The sequence below is a fragment of the Marmota marmota genome, unplaced genomic scaffold (genome assembly GCF_001458135.2).
Source record: "Marmota marmota marmota unplaced genomic scaffold, marMar, whole genome shotgun sequence".
In the NCBI taxonomy this organism is placed as follows: domain Eukaryota; kingdom Metazoa; phylum Chordata; class Mammalia; order Rodentia; family Sciuridae; genus Marmota; species Marmota marmota.
In genome coordinates this window covers 65,115,712-65,135,123 of record NW_026000174.1, presented here as the reverse complement: position 1 = coordinate 65,135,123, position 19,412 = coordinate 65,115,712, and the positions used below count along the sequence as shown (strand labels likewise).

Here is a 19,412-nt window from a genome sequence, read left to right as displayed (position 1 = left end):
GGTTGGCGCAGCTTCACGTCTGCTGCTGTGCTGTGTTCCATGGTATGGTGGCCACGGGCCAGTCTAGCAGAGGAATGGGGTTTCCATGGCGTCTGCCCCTCTGGTGTGGAGGCATCTGTCCCTGCTGCTCCCTGTCCCTCCTTCCTGACTGTGGGTGGGGGGCTCATCTGTGGCTCCAGGGAGAGGACACCCAGGTCGAGGTCCCCAGCAGCCTCCGAGGACTTGTTCGTTCTTCTCAAGAAAGACTTGAAATGGGGAAAAGGTGTCGCTCTCCCATGAAATTGTCACAGTGTGGCAGCCTGGTGGAAGTTCTGTACGTGGGTTGGAGAAAACCCTCAGCGCTGTGAATCTCATCCCGAATCCCTGTTAATCTCACACAGAAACAGGTGCTGGGAGACTGCCAGGATGGTGGTGTGAGAGGTAGCGGCAGATCTGGGTCCTTGCCCTCTCAGCCAGCTGACATGAGGGTCGTAGGTTCAGGGCGAGCGCTCTGCCCCCCCCACCACTCCCTTTCTCTCTCTCTGGGGTACTAATGCAAAATTAAATGCAAAATGTCGATGAATTATGTCCTTTTTCAAGGCTTTGACTCAGATTTGTACTTTGATATATGAAAGTGAATATCAAGCTTGTTTGTACGGAAATAAGACTGTATATAAAAATGAGTCTGTGTTGTGTATAGTGACATATATTTTATGTTTACCCAGTGCTGTGCTAAACTTTGTGCTTGGCTTTGAATTATATGTATATTTACACCTGACTTTTTTTAAATAAAAAGAAAGATTTAAAGGTCAAAAAATAAAAAAAAATAAAACCTCCAAAAGTTTATAACTCACTAGCAATGACTAGCAAAGATATTGAAGTATATAAAATGCTGGATAAATAATTCAAAAGAATAACTATTTTAAAAAGAAGATTGAATTCCAAGAAAAGTCAGGAAAATTATTGAACTAAGAAAGGCATTACAGAATATGAATGAGAAATTCAAAAAAAAATAGAGATATTGAAAAAGAACCAAAAAGAAATCTTGTAAATAAAAGGCACAATAAGTAAAATAAAAAATTCAGGTGAAATGACAGCCTCTTTAATATATTAGAGCATGCAGAGACATAATCTCAACCCTTAGAGATAAGGTGATCATTCAGATAGTATTTAAGAAAAAAAATGAAACTACAATAAGACTATATAAGAACTCTAGGATAATATTATCAAGTCTAGAAGACCAATCACAAAGCAATCACTAAGGCTCACAGGCATTGAGGAAGGAGGCGAGATAGAGTCAAATAGCATTGATGACCTATTTAGTGAAATGATAACAGAAAATTTTTGAAACATTGGGTTTGAGATGAATATCCAGATACTGAAGGCTTGTACAGCACCAAATCGGCAAGATCAGAAAAGATCTCTCCAAGACATGTTATAAGTGAAATACAAAAAAACAAAAATACAGATGAAAGAAAGAATTTTAATAGTTTTCAGAGAATAATGTCAAGTCACATATAGAGATAAACCGGGAAGGATAATATATGACTTAGCTCAGACTCTGAAATCCAGGAGGGCTTGGCATTAGATAATCAAACCCTGAAATAAAATAATTGTCAATCAAGATTGCTATATGCAACAAAGAAATCATTCACATTGGAAGGAGAAGTAAAAACTTTCCAAGATAAGGATAAAATAAAAGTATTCATGATCCCTAAGCCAACACTACAGAAAATAGTTAAATAAATACTACACACAAAAGAACTCCTACACAAACTACAATACTCATGTGCAACAAAGAGATTTTAAGCAAAAATCAATCAGAAAAGATAAAGAAGGCTATTACCTACTTATAAAGGGAACAATCCAATAAGAATTATAATAATATCAATATTTATTTTAAAAATACATATTGGTGTACCTAAGTACATAAAACAAACTCTTCATGACAGTACATCTAAGATAAACCTAAATGCAATAATACTAGTGATTTCAACATATCCTCTCATTGATAGATAAGCAATCCAAATATAAAATCAATAGCTTCTCTTTTGCTGAGTCTGGCTTTGAAGTTGTGATACTCCTGCCTCAGTCTCCAGAGCTGCTGAGACTACAGGCATGTGCCACCACACCCAACTGGATTAATAATTAATCAACAATTTGAATGGACTAACTGGGGTAGCTATAGGCAGATGGACCATGGCTGGAGGAAGTAGATTTCTGAGGGTGTGACTTTGGAGATTATATCTTGTCCCCCTGGCTCCTCTTTCTTTCTCTGTGTTTTCTGACTATGATGAGGAAACCAATATTCCACTGCCATGCTGTTCTTTCTGCTCTTGGGCCTAGAGCAATGGAGATAGCTGACCATGGAATGAACCTTTCAAACCATGGGACTAAGTAAACTTTTTCTCCTCTAAATAGTCCTAGTCAGGGTTTTTGTCACAGAAAAAAAAAAATAACACTTATGATCTAAATTATACCATAAATAAAATGTATCTAACAGACAGTTATAGGCTATTTCATCCAATAACAGTTCACTCTCTTCTCAATAGCTCACAAACTTTCTCCAAAATAAACCAAACTTTAAGTCATAAAGCAAGTCTTTGCAAACACTAATAATCAGTATATTTTCTTACATCTTATCAGACATAATGGAATTAAATTAAAAATAATCAACAAGAAAAATATACAAATCACATAAACACATGGGGAATAAACAATTATCTTTTGAAAAGGAATGGGTCATAGATGAAATGAGAGGAGAAACTAAAAATTCCTAATCAAACAAGAATAGTAATACAACATTAAAAAATCTCTGGGACATGTATAGAGGTATTGATAAGAAGAGATTTTGCAGATGTAGAGGCCTACATTTACAAAAAGACAAAAAAACAGATACCAAATAAACAATCTTACTGTGGAACATAATGTTCCACAATAATTTATGGTAATTTAAGATCACTGCCTAAAAAACAATTGTTCCATTATTCTATTCTATAATTATCATTGACCACACGCCATCTTGGGCCAATATTATCATCAGTTGTAGGGGTCCTCTTAAAAATCTTAGGGAATGTTCCTTAGGCTCTAAATGTTATTAGATGTCTCTTCTCCTTTCACTTCAGATTTTCAAATGCTATATCCTTTTATGGCCTCGTACTCAACCTGCAGCACCTGGGGAGCAATATCTTCCTGTTCCAGGTTCTCTTTGGAGCCATCATGTTCACAGCCAGATTTGTTTCCCTTTGGACTCTGAATTACATGGGTTGTCGAACAAACCAGACACTGTTCTCCTTCCTGGCAGGAGTTTTCATTCTGGTCAACACATTTATGCCCCAAGGTGAGAGAGAACAAGGTTTGGGGAATTTCCTTAGGAATTACATCATCTTACCTTCCTGATGCCATAAGAATATCATTAAAAGCCAAAGATTCTTTGCAGTTAATATGAAGGTTTGAAATGGCAAACTCTTGGCAGAACTTAGGTTCTGACTGTGACTATATCCTTAAGGAATGGTTCAGACACAAAGCTGTCCTGACCACATCCATGATGAATCTGAACATCAGTTCCAATGGTATGAACAGTTTCTGTAGACATGCCTCTGGCTAATTACACTTTTTTTAAATTTGTTATATATGACAGCAGAATGCATTACAATTCATATTATACACATAGAGCACAATTTTTCATATCCCTGGTTGCACACAAAGTGGAGTCACACCATTTGTGTCTTCATACATGTACTTAGGGAAATGATGTCCATCTCATTCCACCAACTTTCCTACACTCATGTCCTTTCCCTTCCCCTCCCACCCCTTTGCCCTATCTAGAGTTCATCTAATCCTCCCATGCCCCTCCCAATTACACTTTTCATAACAATCATGGAGGGCGTAGGCCTTGCAATTGCATCTCCAAGTGGGCATGTGATACTCTCCCTGGGACTCTTCCTGATTTTTAAAGCCTCCCAAACTCAATATATTTTTAGGAAAGCCTTCTTGAATTCAATGAAATAAAAATCCTGTGTCTTCAGGTAGAAAGGAAGAGCACAGGAGGAATAAGGCAAAAGTATAATCTTAATATGTCTTCTAATAGATTTTTAATTTGTCCCTAGGCAAGAAACAAATAATGAATTCCACTTTTATGTATAATTAAAATGTACCAATTAAAATCAAAAAATAAATAAAAGACCAGTAAAGTAGAGAAAGGGGATCAGAGGGATGGAGAAGGTGAGTGAAAGGTAAAGGTTAGGGATTGAAATGGAGCAAGTTATGTCATATGCACTTATGAATGTATCAAAATGAACCCCACTATTATGTACAGTAATAATGCACTAATAAAAACACTAGAAACAGATTAAGAAGCTAACCAACTTACTTTCCGTGGTCTCCATGCTCCACCATATTCACATAGCAGAAACATATTTTGTAGGATTTCAGACTAGAAGTCTTCACTCTTACCCCCAACAGGAAAACAATCTCTATTTTTTAAAGTCCTATTTAGAATATTTTACTGAATTAAAAATAAACCATTTAACCTTTCTGAATTCAGTTATTCAAAAGTATGTGATTAATTCCCAGTATGAAACTATTCATTTCTGAATAGGATTCCTAATGTAAGGCTTTAAAATCCTGAATTGTTTCCTAAACTTGCCTCTCTTCACATTGTCCAATCCCTTTGTCACTATGTGGAGGAGGACTTTCCCTACATCACGCATTGTTCCCATACTCTTAGTTCTAAGCTGTTCAAGACACGGGTCATTAACTCCTCAGTTTTCGTTCACATATAGTTCTAGGCCCTCCAGAAAAAGCCCTGAAAAAAATTTGACAGAGTAAATAAAAACAAATATTTCCTGATTTCTCTATTCCCACCATTATGAGCAATACTCAAATGTGCAGAGAAAATTGAAGCAAGAGATTTAGATCCTTTGGTTCAGTGTTTCAGCCCAGCATTCAGCAGCTCATCAACCACTCCGTCATCTCTGAGGGGTTGCATTTTGTCTGTCATTTGTTTCTCACCTGCAAACCCTACAACAGAATCACCTCACAATTAGTTAGAGAAAGACAGATTTCTTCAACCAAGATTTTTTTATCCTCCCTGGTCTCTTCTCTCCAGAAATGCAGACTCTGCGTGTGGTTTTAGCAACTTTGGGAGTTGGAGCTGTTTCTGCTGCCAGCACTGGTTCTGCTCTCCACCAAATTGAGCTCCTCCCCACTGCATTCAGGTACAAGAGCTAAACCACCTTCTATCTGCTTTCCAAACAGGACTTTCTGAACTAATTGACACTTACTGCAGGGAGAAAACTGAGACTATTTATGTATCCAAGACATGAATTTTAATGTAAACTTTAAAAGCAACTAATAACCCACAATTATTTAAAACAAACTTTATGCCCCACAATGTACCACATCCTTTTCTGCAGCATTTTGTTTAATCTTAAGAGCCACTCTACAGGATCGGTGCTATGGATATTCTTATTTTAATAATAATGAAACTGATTAATTAGGAATCAATAGAAGTCAATGTCACAATTAAAAGCTGGTTGCCAAAGCATTATACTCTGCTGTATTGTCTCCCAAAATAAAATGGAGTTGACAAGTGAGAACATATATATACAGATTTGTACAAGATTTTCTTTGTATTGCTATTTTCATCCTAAGGTAAACACTGGGAGGCATCACTGCAGTATTCCAGAGAACAGAGGCAATGCTGGCTCCTCTCCTGATGACCTTACTGGGGTATTCTCTCCATTTGCCCTGGATCATCTATGGAGTCATCACCCTCCTTGCTGGCCTTGTTATCTTGCCCCTTCCAGAAACCAGGAATCAGCCTCTTGTTAACACCCTCCAGGATGTGGAAAATAAGTAAGCAGGTGCCCTGGTCATCATCTGAATAGGAAGTGGCTTTGTTCTATAGCTCTGTGATGAGGAAACAAATGACCATTTGCAGCCATCTGTCCTACACATAGGCCCAGATCTAAACTATTTCTGCTTGACCCCATGTCTTTTATTGAGTGGCAGCTCTCCTCTACCCACAAAGCTGTATCACTCCTCTTGAGACTAGATCCCATAGACCATCTTGCACTAGTCCTTTAGCAGTGAAAAGGTCAAAATTAGTCCTACTGTGAATGGCACACACTCTCTACCCTTATGGGAAGCACACTGCTAATGTTTTCCTATAAATATGTGAAGGCTCAAATACTTAATTCTCATACCATGGTATTATCAGGCATCAGTCCATACAGTGTTGGATATGTAATGGGGAGGAAATGAGTTGGCATCAAAGATACAAACTTGATTACTGCTTCAGTCAGAAAGGATTGTGAGACTAAAACAGAACAACCTTACTTACAAAATGATAATGTATCGAAATGAAGTGGATCCAACTGCCATGGGTAGTAGAAATTTTGGGGAGAGAGAAACTGAGGAAATGGGATGACAGAATTTGAAATGAGGAAAAATAAAAAATACCCCTAGAAATTTCCATTTTCCCTTTGAATTTTCCAAAGATGTCATTGGTCAAATGTCTAAAAAGACAAGGGTAGGAGTAACAATACTCTACACTGTCTTCTCAGGTATTCTTAGGTATCAAGGCACAATGGTGTCTAGGGAGTCTTGGATACAAAGCTATCAAGAAGAGCTTGTGGTTGGAGTTGTGGCTCCGTGGCAGAGCACTTGCCTCACACGTATGAGGCACTGGGTTCGATCCTCAGCACCACATAAAATAAATAAATAAAATAAAGGCACTGTGTCCATCAAAACTAAAAAAAAGAAAAGAAAAAAATTTTAAAAGAAAAGCTTGTTACAAAGCTTGTTATGTAGCATGAAAAGAAAAAAATTTTAAAAGAAGAGCTTGTTACAAAGCTTGTTATGTAGCATGCAGGGTCTGTGCATTTATCCTACATCTCTGTTTCTTTTATTATTTCTTCTTCCCAGCACAAAATATTCAAGAAAAGTAAAGCAGGAAGATACTTCCATGAAAGTAACACAGTTTTAAGAAGTCCCCAAGAGTTGATCCAAAGAAGAGCAAAATAAGGGGTAAAAAGTCAAGATTGTTTCTTACACCTATAAAACCAGACAAAAATATAATGGACAAATGGATGCCAACTACAATCACTAAATACACAAATTTTTTCAAAATAATTCATGAGTTCATGTAATTTCACCAAACAATTGGTTTGTCGTAAAACATTGTAAAAATAGTTTCAAATTATTCTTGAAATGAGCAATAGAAAAAGGAGCTTTGTTTCTGAAATCCAGCAATCCCATTACTTAATATACATCCAAAAGAGATAGTTTGTATGCCAAAGAGATACCTGCAATTTCATGTTAACTGTAGCACTCCTCAGTGTCCATCAAAAGGTGAACGGATAAAGAAAGTGTATTGTATTACATGAAATGAAACACTACTCAATCATAAAAATGAAGAAAATTCTGCTATTTGCAATAACACAAATGGACCTGAAGGACCTTATGTTAAGTGAAGTACACACAGAGAACAACAAATACTGTGTAACTCACTCATATGTAAAACCTGGAAATATTGATCTCAGAACAGAATGGTGATCTCTAGAGACTGGGGCAATTGGGTAATGGTAGTGAATGAAGGATGATCAAAGGTCACAAAATTACAATTAGATAAGAAAACTAAATTCAAGAGATCTGTTGTACAACATAGTGACTATAGTTAAAGACAGCATATTGTACTCTTGAAAAATGCTAAGACGATGGTTAAGTGCTATCACCACAAACAAATGACAGTTATCATTTCATGTGAGGTAACGCATAGATTAATTAGCTATATTTAACTATTACACAATGACTATGTACTTCAAAACATCATGTTGTACATAATAAACACATATAATTTTATATGTCACTGTAAATAAATTAATTTGGACACAAGAAAAGAAAAAGGAGTAACAAAAGGGCTGGCTCATATATCATGAAATGTGTGCTACATTTTATAAAATTACAGTGATCCAGACAGTAGCAGCATATGCCACCACAAATCATAGTAATTCCAAAAACAAACTCCTGAATAAATATACACTTAATATATGAAATTTAGAGCACCAAAAATCACTTATCAATTGAAATATTATGTAATAAATAATATTAATGAGCTTTCTGGAAATAAATTCACAAAAAATTTTGCAATGACTCTTTTGGTGGTAATATTTTATTGTTTTCCTCTGGATTCTTTCTGGATTCACATTTTAAACAACTAATATGAATCATTTTGAAATATTATTAATATTATAAATATTGTTAACTTGGAGATGTACAATTCTTATTACATATATTACAATTCTTATTACAATTCTTATTACACATATAGAGCACAATTTTTCATAGTACTTCCAGAGACAGGGCCCCAGTGGGCTAAGGACCTTCTACTCAGTCCTTAAAGGGTCCAACACCTCCCAGTACTACAGCCAATTTCCTAACACATGAACCTCTGGGAGACAGACAACACCCAAACCATAATAAAATCTATTGCCAGTTTTCAATCAGTTTCGTGCCACTTGTTTGTTTGTTTGTTTGTTTGTTTTACTCTTGAGTTGTTTGAGTTCCTTCTGTGGTATAGATATCAGCCCCTTGTCCAGTGTATAGCTTGAAAAGTCTTTCTTTCATTCTGTAAGTTGTCTTCAGTCTGTTGATAGATTGTTCCATTTGCTGTGCTGAAACTTTATAGTTTGATGCAATGCCGTTTGTCTAGTTTTGCTTTTGTTGCCTGTGCTTTGGGGATCATATCCAAAAATTTCTTTCCCCATCCATCATATCTAAGTATTTCATGTATGTTTTTCTCTAGAAACTTTCTAGTCTTAGGTATTACATTTATTTCTTGATTCATTTTGAGTTGATTTTTGTGTGTGATAGGAGATAGAGATCTGGTTTCATTCTTCTACATGTACACATCTAATTTTCTTATCATTTATTGAAGAAATTATTTTTACAAATGTGTGTTCTTGGCACATTTGTCAAAGATCAGCTGATTGTTGATGCATTGGTTTATTTCTAACTCTTTATTCTGTTCCATTGATCAATGTGTCTGTTTTTGTGCCAGTAATATGCTATTTTGCAATTGAGGAGCTTGTGTAACTTGATATTTAAAGAACAGTCTAATAGACTTCTTTAAATTACTTCCAGGCAATGTATATGGTCATGGATTAATATCAGTATTTATCAGTACCTGCCTTTGTGAAAAGACAATTGCAAAGATTAAATATGTACAAGTTCATTATGGATCACTCTGAGAGGCCACTATGCCATATGACCAGCATTTTCCTTCCTGATTGGTTGGGGCTCTGTCAGTCATTTCCCATGATCTGGCCACATTAAAGTGGCCCTAGAGGGCTGAGGCTGTAGCTCAGTGGCAAAGCGCTTGCCTAGCATGTGTGAGGCACTGGGTTTGATCCTCAGCACCACATAAAAATTAACAAATAAAATAAAGGCATTCTGTCCATCTACAATTATAAAAAACTTTTTTTAAAAAGTGGCCCTAGACAGTGGCCCTGTTCCTGGAAGTCATAAAAATGTTGCAAAATGTGTCTTCATGCATAGGCTTGCCTTTCTACAGCCCCAGGAGTCAAGTTACCTTACCTGTCATTGTAACCTTTGTTTTGTTATGTAAATACTTACAAAATAGCTTCAACTTTGCACCTTGGGCTACAAATCTTAAACTGTTTATTATCTAAATGTACATTTCTTATACTTTACAGGAAACATTTGCCAATCCATTATACAAGATTCTTCAAGTCAGTTTTGAGCTGCTGTCTCAAGATCACTTCCAGAACAGAATCTCATTTTCACTTCCTCAATGTGCAGTTATTAAGCAACTGAGTAATGAAAACATCTGATCTGCAAGATCATTCTTTTGAAATCTCTTCTCCAGTTATGCACCCTCTTCACTGACTATGTTAAGAAAGCAGCGATTGCACAATGATCCCATATTCCTCTGCCCCGCTGTTCATAGTTGTGTGCTTATTGTTACCCTGCCTGAAATTATCTTTTCCCAGTGTTTAATTCCACCTACCCCTTCTTTAACTCTTGAGGGTCCACTCATACTCCAATACCTGGTTGAAACCTCATCTCCAAAACTGAGACTTTAAAACTTTGCCATCTAGTCAGTAGCACAAATGCCATCTCAGGGGTTCTTCCACAGCAAGTTGTGCATCCTGCCCTCACAACCTTAACTCTTTCTCTTTTAAAGAACTATGAGACCATTATGAACAGTCAACATGTCCTGTGAACTCTATGTTCCTAGCAAGCACACAGATGATGTTCTAAAAAAATGTGAAAAAAATAAAAAGTAAGATACAGGATATAAACTGCTTTATCAGAAAAACTACTAATTGTCCCCTGCCTCCACTCCTGGCCCCAAGTCCATTTCCTAGTTTCCAGAAACCTAGAATAATCCTGAACTTCTGGTTAGATGTCTATTGAGGTAAATCTACAGTTAGCAAAATTAATATTTTACATTGAACATTCCATCTGGATTTAATTTAACTTATAATTGTTTTAACTAAAACTTTTAACCAAAATGTAACAGTCACAAAAGACTTGCCCTTGGTTCTTTCTAAAAAAAGGAAGAAAGGGGTTGGGGATTGTAGCTCAGTGGTAGAGAAGTAGCCTAACATGTGTGAGATCCTGGGTGCCATCCTCAGCACCACATAAAGATTGCCGCAGTCTGGCTGGGCACACAATCACGAGCCACCACACAGCTTGTAGATTCAAACAGCAACTCTTTATTCCCGAACTCACACCAGCCGTCTACAATCACGTTCTGGGGAAATCCACGTTCTCTGCCCAAAATCCACCTCCACTGGGCTTCTATCTCCCAAAAAAATACTGTCTGAATCCCGTGAGAACTCAAGGGGAACTCAGGCAGCAGGATACGCCCTATTCCCAGCAGGAATAATCTTAAACCTGGAACGCCCTAAACTGGAACGCCCTAAACCCAATTATCCTAAACCGGGAACACCGCCCTGGTCCTTGAGCAAGGTCACCTACAAGTAATGTCACTGCAAAATGTCCTATTTCCACGAGTCCTTCCACTAAGCAACATGGGGTACGCTGGCAAGGAAGTTGTCATACCTACTTGGCTAATGGCTCCCAGCATCTCCCCCCTTCTGATTAATTAAACAACAAGCAATGTGGCTTAAGGACCGTGCCTGGTAGGTTGTCCAATTCAACATATGGTTCTTACCCGTCATCGGAAAACTGACCTTTAGGCGTCAGCCTCCTGTCTTAGGTTGATACCACTGCAATTGAATCATACCCGTCACTGACTACCGGTCCAGCATACAGCCATACTTGTGGATCAGGTCTGATGCACCAGTGGGGGGCTGAGGTTGCTTTGCCTCACCTCTGTTGGCCCCCAAATTTTAGCTGGACGATCATGACAAGCAGAAGGGAGGAAGATACACCAAGCCAATTGACGGCTCCTTTTGGAAAAATTGTACCACCGATGACATCATCAGCAAAAATACCCCAACACTACCACAAGTCGCTGCACCAACAGATAGTTCACAATGCATACAGGTGAGCTCACAATGTGTCCAGGCAAGTTCTGCAAGCAGTTCAGTGATGGCTATTGTAGAAGCTGTAGATTGGTTTTATCTTTGACTTCACCAGCACTGGGATGAAGATAGGAATTCTGGCAATAATGGCTAAAGAAAAAATTATGTAACATTACAGAAGGCACTAAAAGAAAACAATTTTCTTAACAATTTACATTATCTTTAAGAGAATTATTAAATATAATGAAAAGGAAAGGTGAAAGTAAACAAACAGATCTGTTAACCTTCTTTTGTGTTCACATATTAAAACAATCTTTAACAGCTGTTTACCCAATTAAATTAAACCATTTAAATCACGTGAATTAAAAAAAAATATTTGGATCCATTTTATCATGAGCGCTCATCATATATGATATATGGACATACATACATTCAAACATATAACACAAAACACAAGTGTGCACACATAATATAATACATACAACACATAACATTATAGTAAAGGCCTTATAACTTTTTACAGGTGAAATCTCCATTGCAATGTTTAAAAACTCTATAGTCAAAAAATAGAACTGATCAGCAAAACATTAACCTAGGTCTGTATGAGCTCAAAAAACAAAATAGAACTTCATGATATGGCAAAGGGCAATAATAAAATAGATATTGAAAAAAGCATCCTGGTTCTGTTGCAGATGTAAGAATAGCCAAACTGGAGTTTTGGATATCAGTTGTTATGGATTTGAGCCAAATCATCTTCTTTTTGGTCTGTAGAAATCGCTTTAGTTAATCTTTCTGGAATCCAAATCGGCTGCTGTTCTCCCTGTGGAAACACATAAACAGACCCCCGACTCCAGACAATCACTGGGTCAGGACCTTGGTTAATCTCTCTGGAATCCAAATCGGCTGCTGTTCTCCCTGTGGAAACACACAAACAGACCCCCGACTCCAGACAATTACTGGGTCAGGACCTTTCCATTGTCCTGTTAGAATATCCTTCCAAAGTACCTTGGGCTTATGTACATTTTTTGGACACATATGCCTTTCCGCAGCACTAAGTCCTGATGAATCCAAATTTAAAAAGTTTAGAGTAAAAAGGGTTATTTTAAGTTTATCTTTGGGGAATATATACCCCTTCCCAATTCCTTCTTTTTGCTTTAATAAGTACATTTTAATAGTTTGATGAGCTCTTTCAACTATGCCTTGTCCCTGTGGATTGTATGGGATTCCTGTTATATGAGTAATGCCAAATGTTGAGCAAAATTGTTTAAAAGAGGTAGAAGTATAACCAGGGGCATTATCTGTTTTTAACTGTTTTGGAACACCCACAGTGGCAAAATTTTGTAAGCAATGAGCTATAACATCTTTAGTTTTTTCTCCGGCATGAAGGGAGCCCATCAAAAATCCAGAAGAAGTATCAACTGTAACATGCAAATATTTTAATTTTCCAAATTCTGGCAAGTGTGTGACGTCCATCTGCCAAATATGGTTAGGTATCAATCCTCTAGGATTGACTCCAAGATTAACTTGTGGTAAAAAGGTCACACAATTTTGACATTGTTTTATTATTTGTCTAGCTTGTTCCTTAGTTATTTTAAAACGCTTTTGTAAAGTATTAGCATTGACATGGAACTTTTTATGAAAATTTATAGCTTCTTCTAGTGTAGAGAAAATATGTATGTCATGTGTAGTTTTATCTGCTAAATCATTGCCCAAACTAAGGGCTCCAGGCAATCCTGTATGTGCCCTGATATGTCCTATAAAGAATGGATCTTTTCTGTCCCAGATTAGACTTTGTATAGTGGAAAGCAAAGAGAAAACAGTAGAAGAAGGGGAAATCCTACCAGCATCTTCAAGAGATACTATAGCATTAACTACATACTGACTATCAGAAAATAAATTAAATACAGAATCTTTAAACATCACAAAAGCTTGTAAAACTGCATTAAGCTCTACCTTTTGAGCTGATTGTTTGGGTACTAAAAATGTAAAAGTTTGATCAGGGGTAACTACTGCTGCTGTACCATTATTTGACCCATCAGTGAATATATTTGGAGCATTCATGATAGGTGTTTTTCTTGTCATTTTTGGAAAAATTACAGGATGCAATGACCAAAAAGACAATAAAGGATTAGATGGTAAGTGGTTATCAAATGAAACATTAGATTTGCACATGATTATTGCCCAAGTATTTAACTCATTAGCTAACTCATCAATTTGATTCATAGTATATGGAGTAATAATTTTATTGGGAGAAATTCCAAACACTCCCTTTGCTGCTTTTATTCCTTTGAGTATTAATTGTCCTACAGCCTCAGGATACCTAGTAAGAATAGTGTTAGGAGAATAAGATAAATGTATCCATAATAATGGACCTTCTTGCCAAAATACTCCTGTAGGAATATTTTTTGTTGGTAGTACAATAAATAATAAAGGCAAACTTATATCAATTCTATCCAAATGCATATTTTCCATATATGTTTCAATGATTTTTAATGCCTTTCTTGCTTCAGGCGTTAACATTCGGGGTGAATTTGGATCTGATGGACCTTTTAGGATATCAAATAAAGGTCCCAACTCTCCTGTTGGTATACCTAAATAAGGCCTTATCCAATTTATGTCTCCTAATAACTTTTGAAAGTCATTAAGTGATTTGAGTTGATCTACTCGTATTTGAATTTTTGGTGGACGGACCATGGTTGAGGATAATAGAACTCCTAAATAATTAATTGGAAAATTTAATTGTACTTTATCTATTGCTATCTCTAGATTATAATTTTTTAATAAGTTTGTAAGTGTGGCATAACATTCTAGCAATGTGTTTTTATCTTTGTGTGCTAATAATACATCATCCATATAGTGAAATATTTGTAGTTCAGGATTTTGATTTCTAAGTGGCTGGATTACTTTGTTAACATAAATTTGACACATAGTTGGGCTGTTAGCCATCCCTTGAGGGAGTACTTTCCATTCATATCTCTGATCAGGACCTTCATGATTCAGTGCAGGGATAGTAAATGCAAAACGTGGACTATCCTCAGGATGAATTGGAATTGAAAAAAAACAATCTTTAATATCTATAACTAAAACATACCAGGTTTTTGGCAAAGCAGACAATTGAGGAATCCCTGATTGAGCAGGTCCCATAATAACCATCTCATTATTAATGGCTCTTAAATCTTGCAATAATCTCCATTTACCAGATTTCTTTTTGATGACAAAAATGGGAGTATTATGGGGAGATACAGAAGGTTGTATATGTCCTTCTGCTAATTGTTGTTTGACCAGGTCATGGGCTGCTTGTATCTTTTCTTTAGTCAGGGGCCACTGAGGAACCCATACTGGTCTTTCTGATTTCCAAGTAATTTTTATTGTCTCAGTGGCCCTTTCTGAAAATCCAACCCATGTCTGTCTGTTCCTTGATCTATTTGTATTGGTGCTGCTATACCTTGTTCTTGTTTTTCTAATCTTTTTCCTTTCCTAAAACCTTGTCTAGTCATAATAGTGGGTGCATTTTGGTTGATGTTATTTGTTAATGTCAAACCTAATTGATCTAGGACATCTCGTCCCCATAAATTTACGGGAAGATGATCCAATACATATGGCTGTATAGTTCCTTCACATCCTTCAGGATCCTTCCAATCTAATACCATTGCACTTCTATGGGGATTAGTCGCCACTCCTAGGCCTCGAAGCGTTTGAGTGGCTTGTTGTAATGGCCAATGTTTTGGCCATTCTTGACGAGAGATGATGCTAAGGTCTGCACCTGTATCCAGTAGCCCATTAAATTCATGTCCTTGAATATTTAGTTTTAGCATGGGGCGAGAATCTAAATTTAAAGAAAGCATAGCCCAATCTACACCTGTGGAGCCTAATCCCTTGGAACCTCTTTCTACAGTACGACTGGAAAATTTATCATGTAGGCTGGGTATTATTAGTAACTGTGCTATTCTATCTCCTGGTGAAATTACTGATATACCCTTTGGAGAACTGGCTATAATTTTTATTTCACCTTCATAATCGGGATCAATTACCCCAGGACTTATCATAAGTCCTTTTAGAGTAGAAGAGCTGCGTCCCAATAATAAGCCTACTGTTCCTTTGGGAAGAGGTCCTTTCACCCCTGTGGGAATGATTTGAACTCCCATCTCTGGAGTTAGTACTGCTCTGGCGGAGGCGCAGATGTCCAACCCTGCGCTCCCTCTGGTTTGTCTGATGAGGGATCTGATGGACAATGTGTCCTGGGCACTACCCTGATGGGGTTGCTGGGTTCCTCCAGTGCTCCGTATATTTGTGGTTTTGGGCCCCGGAGCATTGGGCCCCCCTGTCCATTTTTTGGCAATGGAGCCCGATGCCTTTCTCCACGATATCGTGGATAAACACCTGGTCCTTGTTCGTTTTTTGATAATGGAGTACCCTCTATGGTGGTTTGAGAACGGCATTCATTAGCCCAATGTCTCCCTCTACGGCATCGTGGGCAAATACCTGGTATTCTACTCCTTTGATACCTAGTTTTGTTAAACCCTCCTCCAATGGGGCAATTCCTTTTAAAATGTCCTGTTTGTTCACAATTGTAGCATGTTCTTGGCCTGGCATCTAAAGCCTGTTTTACTGCAGCTGCCACAATTTGCCCTTGTTCATTAATGTCTCTGGCATCTAAAGCCTGTTTTACTGCAGCTGCCACGACTTGCTCTTGTTCATTAATGTCTCTACATAATTTAATATATGTGTTTAAATCTTCATGTTTCCATGGTCTAATGATATCTCTGCACCAACGATTCGCTTGCTCATAAGCCAGGTGTTTTAGTAATGGCATTGCTTGTTCTGTATTCCCAAAAACTCTGGTAGCTGTTTGAATAAGCCTATCTACAAATTCAGCATAAGGTTCATTAGCTCCTTGTATTACCTTAGATAATTGACCTTGTAAACCTCCATGTCCTTGTAAAGTCTTCCATGCCTTAATTGCATCTGCAGCAATTTGTGCGTATACACCAGGATCATATGCAATTTGTTGCTGCTGATCCTCATAAGGTCCCTTTCCTAACAACATATCTAGATTTCTCTGAGGATAACCAGCTGCTGCATTTCGCCTAGCCGTCTCCTTGCAAAATTCCTCATTGGCAACCTTCCATAACAGGTATTGTCCTCCATTTAGCACAGCTTTACACATATTAGCCCAATCTGCTGGCGTCATGTTCAAGTTGTTAATGGATTCGACCATGCTTACAGTGAAGGGTGCTTGAGGACCATAGGTTGTTACAGCCTCTTTTAGCTGCTTCACTGTTTTGAAATTTAAAACTTGGTAAAATCGCTGCCCTCCTGCCTCAAATACAGGGCATGTTAATATTTGAGATCTTGTCTCAGGATCCCAACTATCAACTGCGGGGGTTGGGGACCTCCCAGCATATGGAGGTGGCCTTGTTAGTTGGACACTTACGTCCTCTGGTGATAGAAAGGTGTTAGTAGCAGTCTCCTGTTGTAACTTTCCCCCTGATGGCTTTTTCTGTTTTACACTTTCTTTCTCTGTCTGACTAGCTTGAGAGGCCTTCTCTTTTACTTGAATCTTTTCCTCTGTCTGACTAACTTGAGAGACCTTCTCTTTTACTTGAATCATTATGTCTTCTTCTTCCTCTACCATTGTCTGAACTGAAGGCTTTGGACTAAGCAAACAAGATATGAACGTCCACAATGGCAATGTGCCAACTGGCAGAGTCCCTGGGCTTTTCTTTTCTATTCTTTTTAAATCTTCACCATGATGGTTCCATTGTGATATATTTAACAACTCCTCCTTAAAAAGCCATGGGCTACATTTTTGTATTGTATCAACGTATGCCCTGATTGTTCTTGATTTTACTGAGATGCCTCCTTCCTCTAACAATTTACTTAACACTCTTTCAGTTTGTTTTTTACTAATTTCTGATCCCGTATTTCTACTATAATACAACTCAACAAGATAACGCCTAACAAAACTGAAACTGAGTGAAACAAAATTGGAACAACACAAAATCATTATAATAGCCTCCTGAAATGTCCATCCGTCCTTTCTCCCTATCTGTTCCTCAGATGTGAGCGGTTTTTCTTCCATCTTACACATCTCCAGGGACAGGCAACTTAAAACAAAAGTGAAACAAAATAACAAAAGAAGAATCTTAAAATGGCTACCCATCCTCTTGCCCTGCCCTCAGGGGCGAGCAGTTCACTTACCCTCAGTCGCTCCCCGTGCGAGCCACCAAATGCCGCAGTCTGGCTGGGCACAATCAGGAGCCACTTGTCAAAAGAAACTAACTTTATTTTTAGAACCACACACGCCAAACAAAACAGCCTCTCAGGAAAAACCCTCAGAGCCTCAACTGCCACCACCGGCTTTCCACAAGCCTCTCTCTCCCACACAAGCTTCTCTCCACCTCCCACAATCCTCCTGCTCTTGAGGCCGATTGGCTGGGTCACGTGGGCGGAGCCAAAAAAGTCCCCCAATGAGCAGCTCCGTGGTCTGAAAGGGCAGGGAAACAGTCCAATGAGCATCACCGCAGAGGAGCCAATCAGCTAGATGTTGCTGGGGCCGAGGAGCCAATCAGCTAGATGTTGCTGGGGCCGCTGTGAGCCAATCATCAGCCGGCAGCTGGAAGTTTGCTGGCAGCTGGAAGTTTGCTGGGGCCCCTTCGGCTGTGGCTCTCAACATCTCCCCCTCTCTGTTTAAACAACAAGCATGTGGCTTAGGGACCGTGCCTGCCTTAGGTTGTCCAATAGTACATATGGTCCTTAGGTTGGTACCATTGCAATTGGATCTTACCCGTCACTGACTACCGGTCCAGTATACAGCCACACCTGTGGAGAGGTCTTTGTACCAGCGGGGGGGTGAGGTTCTTTGCCTCACCTCTGTTGGCCCCCAAATTTTAGCTGGACGATCATGACAAGCAGAAGGGAGGAAGATACACCAAGCCAATTGACGGCTCCTTTTGGAAAAATTGTACCACCGATGACATCATCAGCAAAAATACCCCAACACTACCACAAGTCGCTGCACCAACAGATAGTTCACAATGCATACAGGTGAGCTCACAATGTGTCCAGGCAAGTTCTGCAAGCAGTTCAGTGATGGCTATTGTAGAAGCTGTAGATTGGTTTTATCTTTGACTTCACCAGCACTGGGATGAAGATAGGAATTCTGGCAATAATGGCTAAAGAAAAAATTATGTAACATTACAGAAGGCACTAAAAGAAAACAATTTTCTTAACAATTTACATTATCTTTAAGAGAATTATTAAATATAATGAAAAGGAAAGGTGAAAGTAAACAAACAGATCTGTTAACCTTCTTTTGTGTTCACATATTAAAACAATCTTTAACAGCTGTTTACCCAATTAAATTAAACCATTTAAATCACGTGAATTAAAAAAAAATATTTGGATCCATTTTATCATGAGCGCTCATCATATATGATATATGGACATACATACATTCAAACATATAACACAAAACACAAGTGTGCACACATAATATAATACATACAACACATAACATTATAGTAAAGGCCTTATAACTTTTTACAGGTGAAATCTCCATTGCAATGTTTAAAAACTCTATAGTCAAAAAATAGAACTGATCAGCAAAACATTAACCTAGGTCTGTATGAGCTCAAAAAACAAAATAGAACTTCATGATATGGCAAAGGGCAATAATAAAATAGATATTGAAAAAAGCATCCTGGTTCTGTTGCAGATGTAAGAATAGCCAAACTGGAGTTTTGGATATCAGTTGTTATGGATTTGAGCCAAATCATCTTCTTTTTGGTCTGTAGAAATCGCTTTAGTTAATCTTTCTGGAATCCAAATCGGCTGCTGTTCTCCCTGTGGAAACACATAAACAGACCCCCGACTCCAGACAATCACTGGGTCAGGACCTTGGTTAATCTCTCT

At 38.0% G+C, this 19,412-nt stretch overlaps 1 pseudogene; it reads left to right on the top strand.

The window, feature by feature from the left end:
- LOC107135434 overlaps positions 1–6,970 on the top strand; it is a 26,405-nt pseudogene extending 19,435 nt beyond the window's left edge.
- The last annotated feature ends 12,442 nt before the right edge of the window (positions 6,971–19,412 follow it).